This window comes from Hordeum vulgare, chromosome 5H (assembly GCF_904849725.1).
Source record: "Hordeum vulgare subsp. vulgare chromosome 5H, MorexV3_pseudomolecules_assembly, whole genome shotgun sequence".
In the NCBI taxonomy this organism is placed as follows: Eukaryota; Viridiplantae; Streptophyta; class Magnoliopsida; order Poales; family Poaceae; genus Hordeum; species Hordeum vulgare.
The window spans coordinates 483,180,917-483,190,063 of record NC_058522.1 but is presented as its reverse complement, the minus strand read 5'-3'; the positions used below and the strand labels follow the sequence as shown (position 1 = coordinate 483,190,063).

The window sequence follows — 9,147 nt, the reverse complement described above, 5'->3', positions numbered from 1 at the left end:
AAAAAAGAAAAGGACAGTTACAATAGAACGAACAACAAACAATGATTTTTGATTTTACACGAACAACCAACGCTTTATATTATATATATATTTGCATCATAATGTGTTTCTTATTTATATAGAATATAAGAGCAAGTTACAAGGCTTGTAAACACTGACCGCCGCATCCCCGCGACCCTCTCGCCAACAACCGCGCTGCATACATGTTTGATGGACTGCCTCCAAGGGAATACGAAGGTTTGACAGAGATAATGTTGATGGCGAGTGGGTCCTCCGTCCAACCTAACGATCAACAAACAATGTTGACCGTTTTGTGCCATGTCGGTACTTACAAGTGGATTTGACATGTCAGAAATTAGATTCAAATGGTCCAAACTGGTCATCAATGCTTATTGAGAGTTCTAGTAAGAAAATTGGTAGATTTTTTAGCCGGACAAGAAATGTGGTGGGAATTCCGAAACTGAATCTAAAATCTAGTGGTTTTTTGCAATTAATTCTGCTCTCTAAGAACCCAACACTTGCGGTTGTCGTTTCTCTTCTTGAAGGTGTTGCAAAGGCCTCTATTCGTGACCCTTTTCGAGCATCAAGGGAAGCCATAGGTCCGGTTCTTAACGAAAAAAGCTTTCGCCCCGCTTTATAGATAAAGCAAACCCACCAAGCCACAAAATTCGAGCGGCGATATCAAACACACACACGCCCGCACACGAGGTAGCACAACAACACCAAGTATCAGGTTTACGCTGTGCGCACAACACAACAAGCCCAAACAAAATAGAAACAATAGGGAGGCATGGCATCAAACATCGGGACCTCGGTCCGGCTCTGGAAGTGGCGGAGGAACCGGCGGCACCAAGTGGAAAGCCATCGCGCGAAGGTGAGAGATGATGGAGTTGATGGCGTCTCGGTCCCGCGGATGGCTAAACGGCCGCCGGAGCTGTAGATATCCACACAGTTGACGATGTTCTTCAGTCAAACAATGACGATGTCACAACACTGCTTCCCTTATTAAAGGCGTTATCTTATTCGCCCATGGTGTCGTTGGTGTTGGATTTGAAGATGTTCGACGTTTTTCTGATCTGTCTTGCCTCTCTATTTATCTTTAGTGGATTTAGTTGTGTCCTTTTCTTTGCTTGTGTTGACCACCCCTTATCTCTTTCCTTCGGGTTTCACGTTTCATGCCAATTTGCATTCAAGTCATGTGTGCTGTCTCTATTATACTCATTCTCTCTTTTCTTCTATAGATGAAAAAAAGTAAAATACACTGGAGGTCCTAAAAGAATATCAAATGTATCAATTAGGCCTAAAAGTTTAAAATAATTAACTGTGGACCCTAAATGTGTGTAAGTCACTCACCGCAGGTCTAAAAAGTATTCAAAGTGTGCCAAATAAGTTCTAAAAGATGTTGGTAAAATACACATATATGACTCGTGTTGAACGATTTTAAAATTTTAAGACCTGTTTGACACATTTAAAATACTTTTAGGACCTTTAATGTATTTTACTCATGAAAAAAACACACAAACTTTGTGTATTCACGAAAAAAGACATAAAGAGTGGGAGACCAGGGTTCGATCCCTTGTTCTCACTTATGTTTTTCTCTTCTTTTTCTGTACAACTCTAAAGCATGGGCCGGCCCATGTGCAGGTCGGGGCGCCCCTGTTTTGTTTTTTAAATTTCATTTTTTGTTTTTTCTTCTCTAAATTAATTTCAGATTTTAAAAGAACAAAATATCAAAAAGTTATGAGTATAAAAAATGTAGGAAAAAGCAAAAACTGTTTGTGTATTCGAAAAAATATTTAGAAAGTCATAAAATATTCATGAGTTCGAAAATTGCTTTCTTCTCTAAATTAATTCCAGATTTCAAAAGAACAAAATATCAAAAAGTTACGAGTATAAAAAATGTAGAAAAAAGCAAAAACTGTTTGTGTATTTGAAAAAATATTTAGAAAGTCATAAAATATTCATGAGTTCGAAAATTGCTCACGTATTATAAAACAAATCACGATTTCAAATAAATTGTAATGAAATACTAAATGATCATGATTTTTTATAAAATTATCCAATAATCAAAACATATTCATGGATTTGAATAGCTTGTCCATCATCTTTTAGAAAATATTCACACAAATTAATACACATTCATAAATAATGAACAAAATGAATTGTCGCTTACGTAAAGGTTTTATTAGGAGATCTGTAAAGATTATTTCATGATTTTATTTAGACCCTTGCATATCAAAAAGTTGCGACTTTTACAAAAAAAATAGGAAAATGATAAACCATTTGTGAATTCAGAAAAATATTCGGAAAATCATAGAAAGTTCATTAGTTCAGAAATTGCTCACACATTATAAAAAAATCACAAATTCAAATAATTTTTCATGAAATAAGAAATGTTCAAGATTTTTAAAAATGATCCGGTATGCAAAGCATATTCAGGAATTTGAAAAGCATCTCCATCAATTTTTAGAAAATGTTCACAAAAATTTAAACACATCAGTAAATAATGAACAAAACAAATTGTCGCTTACATAAAGATTTTATTACGAGATCTCTGGAGATCGTTTTATGATTTTATGTAGTCCCTCGTGTTAGGTAAAAAAAGGTTTCCGTGTTTTGTACAACGCTGAGCCCCAACCAAATTGACACAACTTTTTATGAATTAGTTTTGTACACAATTATGTTTATTTTCATACAAGAATATTGGTTATGGTAAGCACCGCTACGCTAAGTTAAGACGAGGCATCATTCATCAGTATAGCTCAGGCAGGATTCGCAAATGTAGGTTGCTCAGCTATAAAATATTATGTTGTGACGCCTTAAGAAATCAAGTCGCGATGAGATCATATTTTTTGTTTATGAAATCATACTTTTTTATATCTACCACATCTATATAATCTAATAGTTTTTTTCCCGTTGCATCGCATGGGCATATTTGCTAGTAAGTTCTAAAAGATGTTGGTAAAATACACATACATGACTCGTGTTGAACGATTTTAAAATTTTAAGACCTGTTTGACACATTTAAAATACTTTTAGGACCTTTAATGTATTTTACTCATGAAAAAACACACAAACTTTGTGTATTCACGAAAAAAGACATAAAGAAAAGTTGCCTATGAATGCTAATCCTTCACAATTTCCTTTTATAATCGTTTGAACTGGAAAAAAAAACCGAAAGGTTCATGACGCAAATTTCAAAAACCAGGAACATAGGATTCACGATTTGAAATATACTCCTCATCATTGTAAGCCAAAAATAAAATTCATATAGCGTTTTATGGCGCCGAGAAAATCTTCATAGCCCTCATCATTGCTTGGCTTAGCTTCCCCATGCACGCACGCTCTGTGGCAAGCCTGATCGAGCTGCCTCCCTCGTTTCCCGCGCCGTGCGACGAGTCGTGGCGACTCGGCGGCAAGACGTGACGCATCGGTCGCCGCCCTCCGCTGGACGTGGACTGGCCCAGTCGCCTGCCTCCATATCCCCTCCCAACTCGTTTGCCCCTTCGTATCCCTCGCCACGCCGCGCGCAACCAGTGCTAGCACTAGCACTACTAGTAGCATATCTTCCTCTACCATCCAGCACCCTCCATTCCAATCCCATTGCCAACACCGGAGCTTGGGTGCGTAGCTTGAGCTGTAGGCAGCTTGCTGGCGGGCTAGCTAGCCGGCCGGCCGGCAGCCATGGGAGTGCCTTCGTTCTACCGGTGGCTCGTGGAGAAGTACCCCAACATCGTCACCCCCGCCGTCGAGGAAGAAGACTGTCATGCTGGTGGCGGCGCCGCCGTTTACTTCGACAACCTCTACCTCGACATGAACGGCATCATCCACCCCTGCTTCCACCCGGAGGACCAGACGGTAACTCATATGCCGATGAACTTCTCTGTCCGTGCATGCATCATCTCGCGATCGAGTTCTTGGTCGATCTGGTCTCTCACCTGCGATTGTCGCGCACGCACGCATGCATCCAGGCGTGCCCTCCTCCGGCGACGTTCGACGACGTGTTCCGGTCCATGTTCGATTACATGGACCTCCTGCTCCGCATCGTCCGGCCACGGAGGCTCCTCTACCTGGCAGTAGGTTCGTTCGCTCGGCTCCATCCTCTTCTTCGTCAGCAATCCAGCTTAATTAGTCCTCGCTCCTCAACACCTATCACCTATGCATGCATGCAGATGGCGTCGCCCCTCGCGCCAAGATGAACCAGCAGCGGGCCAGGCGCTTCAAATCCGCCAAGGCCGCCAAAGAGGCCGTACGTGGAACTTCTTCTTTTCTTTGATATCTGCATTTCCATTCCTGCAATCTTGTAAATCTTGCTTTGTTTTTCTTCCAGGAGCTTGAGGAGAACCTCATGAGGGAGAGGTTCAGGGCTCAGGGGAAGGAGGTGCTGCCACGGGACGATGCACCACGTGAGGTCTCAGACCCCAACATCATCACTCCCGGTACCGAGTTCATGGAGAAGCTGTCGGCCGCACTTGAATACTACGTACGGGCACGGTTGAGCAGCGATCCCCGGTGGAAAGACGTTAAGGTTTTATTTTGATCATGAACTTTCAGCAAATGTATGGCTGTAAACAGTTTAATCTTGACAAATATATTATGCCCGTTTTTGAAGGTGATACTCTCCGATGCGAATGTTCCTGGTGAAGGGGAGCATAAGATCATGTCGTTCATCCGTGCGCAACGGAGCATGGAAAATTATGATCCAAACACACGCCATTGTCTCTATGGGCTGGTATGAAAATTTAATTGGTTAAAGAACTTGACTGCCTCAGTTGTATGAAGTCACATATTTTAGTTTTAATTAACTCTGAAGTATTATCGCAGGATGCGGATTTAATAATGCTTGCTCTGGCATCTCATGAAGTCCATTTCTCGATTTTGCGAGAGGTATAGTGTATGTTAATCCTTCGTCATCATCGATAACTTCAATCACCATCGTTAACCCTGAGACAGCATATGTATCATATGGAATTTACTAGGCAGTATCTAAGCACTACTGTCAAATAAAACTAGCATTTTGCAGTTGCATTGGAGCTGAGAATGCTCTTCTGTAAACTTAAACAGGATGTGCTACGCCAAAGTCAGCAGCCATATATTTGTGTCCCTGTGACTGATAAAAGTTCCACAGTCCAAGAGTTACCAAAAGTAAAGTGCAGAGGCTGGTTCCCCAGGGTAACAGATTCAAGATCTAAGGGCAAGTTGCCCAAGAAACCGTATCAGGTTAGTTCCCCATGATGATATAAATGGAGAGTTCTCATTCTGACTATTCGGATAACGTTGTTTACATTGTTGCAGTTCCTCAACATATGGGTTCTGAGAGAGTACTTGGAGCTTGAAATGACTATGCCTGGTTGCAAACATGACATTGAGAGGCTAATCGATGACTTCATATTTATTTCTTTCTTGATGGGAAATGATTTCATTCCACACATTCCTTCACTCGAGATACACGAAGTATGTGTAGCTGTATGGTTTTAGCCGCATTTGGTCATCTGTGAAAAGTGCTGAAACATATATAATTTTCTCTAATGTATATATGTTCCATTTGACAGTATGCAGTCGATCTGCTCATTGACATGTACAAAACCACGTTCAACAAAATGGGGGGTTATATCGTTGATACTGACAAAGTAAGTGTAGAATTGAAGCCCCTTATTTTTCAATGATGACTATCCATTGAGTTATTCTAATGTTGTTTAGTTTCTACACCTGGGAACAGATCAAAGATAAGCATGCCGCTTATGTTAAAATCTCAAGGTTGGAGAAGTTCCTCCAAGAATTGGCGTCGCATGAAGAGAAAATATTTCTCAAAAGATTTGAACTGCGAGATGTATCTTCTTGTCCTTGCCAAGAGTATGCATGCAGTCCTAATTAGCATTCATTCATGTGTCTGTTACTTGGTTAATTGCAGAAGTTGCTTCACAAGATACAGCGTCAAGCTGCCGGAGATGAATGGAATGAAAAAAACTGTGACGTTGTGGTAAGGATTTGTCAGAGTCGATAAAATGTACATGTACAGATATCTAATTGGCTCTTGTCTGCAGGAAGAAAGTGCATATGGCCTTGAACAAGAGAGCATCTCTGCTTGCACTGATGTATGGGCATTTTGTTTATTTTTGTTACAGATTGAGAAATGCTTGAACATGCTTATGGGTTTCCTAAATGTATATTTTCTGCAGTTCTGATTGTGTGTATCTGTCAGGTTGCTGAGAATACCTTGGAGCTGAGGAGAAATCTAAACGATAATCTGCGTAGTAAGCAAGATCTTTTCAAAAATGGATCCTCCAAACATGACAGGGTCAGTGACTTGGTGTTGCCTATTGGAAAGACATTTCTTCTGCGTGCAAATTTTGACATGTATACTACAGATAAGACTAGGATTGCCTGGATGGAAATCCCGGTTCTACAAGGAGAAGTTTGGTGCTGAAACCTCTAACGAAATCGGGAAGCTTCAGACTGAAATGGTTCTGGTTTTCCTTCTTTTTCGTGCAAATAGTCTCATACTCGTGCGATTTGGCAGGCTTGTAACATTTTAGATTGCTTTAATATAATTTTTTTTGTTCCTGATCTAGGCTCAGAAGTATTTAGAAGGATTGTGTTGGGTGCTCCGATACTATTTTTCTGATGTACCATCATGGAGTTGGTAGGATAAAGCATATACAGATTATATCTTTTGTCTATGTATTTCTTCACATACTGTAATATCATTGTTCTGAATTATGACGACATTGGTCTGAAGAGCCAGTTAATTTAATCATATTCTCACATTATGGTCAACTGTTTGATTGTACAATGTTTCTTTGCAGGTACTATCCATTCTATTATGCTCCTTTCACATCGGATCTGAAACGGCTGTCACAGTTCAAGATATCTTTCACCGTGGACAAACCATTACTCCCGTTTGATCAGCTAATGGCAGTGTTGCCCCCAGAAAGGCATGCTTGTTCATGAATATTATTTTTTATCATTTCCTGATAATTAATCAGTTTTTTTTTTTGCAGTTCATGTGCCCTTCCAAAATGCTACAGCAAATTAATGTGCTGTGAAGAGTCCACAATACAAATGTTCTACCCATCAGGTATATTTATTGACTATTGTTTAACCTCTATTTAATATATCAGACTATTTCTCTACTGTCTACTGATGTGAAATGCAATTCACTTGTTACCAGATCTGGAGATCGATACACATGGAAAACGTTTCTTGTGGCAAGTAAGCCATCCTTTCATATGCACCAAGATGAACTGATTCAAGGCAAACTGATCAAGTGAACCTTTTAGGTGCTATAGCAAAAAAGGACTGATTCTAGTTTCCTATTTCAGGGTGTTGCAAAGTTGCCATTTATAGATGTGAATCTGCTGCTTTCAGCCACCAAAACAGTAGAGAAAGATCTTGCAGTATGTATTCTCGACTAAAAACTAGCATATCATAAATCGTAAGTCATGAACATATGGTTTCTTATCTTGTTCGCACATCAGTTACATGAGACGAGGAGGAACACTATCCGGCAAGAGAAGATCTTACTGAGGAACTCAAACTCTCTGGCAAATGATGCAGCATTTGTGCCAATATCTGAGAAGAAGCTTCTGATATCGACTAGGTACATGGAAATCTCAACATACGAAAACCTGATATACAAACCCTGAATTTTCTCTCAGAATTTCAGTGCAATCTGGACTGATCCCGGACTTTCACTTTTCCATCATAATAGTGAAATCACAGGATGGTTCTCCCAAGATGAGGATGCTCCAAGCAATGGCTTTTTCCGCTCCCCGATAAGAGATCTCCCAGACATCACACATGATCAGACAATGCAAGTTTTTTGTTTTTCCTGAGACTTTGTCCATGCATTAATTGCGGGTTGCTTGGCTGTCCCATGCTGATTTATAATCTATCTTACGATGGTTCAGATCGGCAGTGTTTTTCAATCCTGAGGCAGTGAAGCCAGTCTCAAGACTGCTGGACAATGTCATCGTACCTGACAAGGTTGGTTGGTACGAAGTTGCACTACTACATGATTTCGATAAATTAAGCTGGAGCTTCATTCGATCTCTGAATGTTATGCAGACTGTTATTGAAAGTGACGTTCGGACGAGACCCATGTGGCACACGTACCCGGCGCCAAGGCCGCCGACGGTCACCTGCAGGCCGCACACCCTGTGGAAGGGGAGCTCGACGGCGATGCAGCAGAGGGAAGAGGTCAAGAATGCCGGAACGGGGTGGAGGCGGCGTCGGCGCCGCAGCCGCTGACACCCGTCAGATCGGGAGGAGCGGCTTCGGACGGGGGAGTGGGGACGCCGCCGGCGGCGCCGAGACGCTGCACCGGATGAGCGGCAGCTACGTGCACGGGAGAGGTTTCAAAGGCGGCCGGTTGGATGGCGGCAGCGACGGTGACGCGTACAGCTTCCGACCGGGAGGCGCTTGGGCGGCAAGGGGCGGCGCCGGCGCGGCGCAGAAGCAGCCTACCGCGTGGCGGCCGGTGGGGACGTGGGCGAGAGGCGGCGGTCGTGGCGGGAACGGGCAGCCACGGGCGTGGTAGAACCGTAGAACTGATGGAATGGCACCGTCTTCTAAGTTGGTCTCCGAATTTTTGATGCACTGATGCATTTTGTGTTAGCCGAGGAAAGAACACTAGTACTGGATTGCTGTGCGAAGTTGGTTGCTAAGTTCCACCATGTTGTGGGGTCAGTTGAGAAGTTGTTATAGGGGCTCTTTTGGTCTAGCCCGACACCTATCGTTTCAATTCCAATTGGTCGTGTGACAAATAGCACAAATAGTACTAACAGTTACTGCTATGCCTGAGGGTCCACCACGCGGAAAAAATGCTTCGGCGATCGGGAGGCGATTGCGCGGCAATTCTCTCCCTACGCTGGGTTTAGGGTTTTGACAGCGAGGGTGGTGTGGATCCGGTAATCTCTAGGGAAGCGACGGCGCTACCCTAGACGTTTGACTGGTGGGCTTCGTCTTTGCGGGGAGGATATCATGGGCTTCGTCTTTGCGGGGAGGATATCAGGCGGAGAAGATGTCGAGGAAGACTGCAGCAACTCCACAGACGAAAGCTACTGCGATGGCTTCGAGGATTGGGGTCGGCCTCGACAGTGGGTGAATTGCGGGACCTGATTAGGTCTCATAACCCAGGGGTGGTCT

General features: G+C 42.6%; 1 pseudogene; it reads left to right on the top strand.

The window, feature by feature from the left end:
- Nucleotides 1-3,684: 3,684 nt before the first annotated feature.
- On the top strand, nucleotides 3,685-8,250 carry LOC123396955 (annotated as a pseudogene).
- The last annotated feature ends 897 nt before the right edge of the window (nucleotides 8,251-9,147 follow it).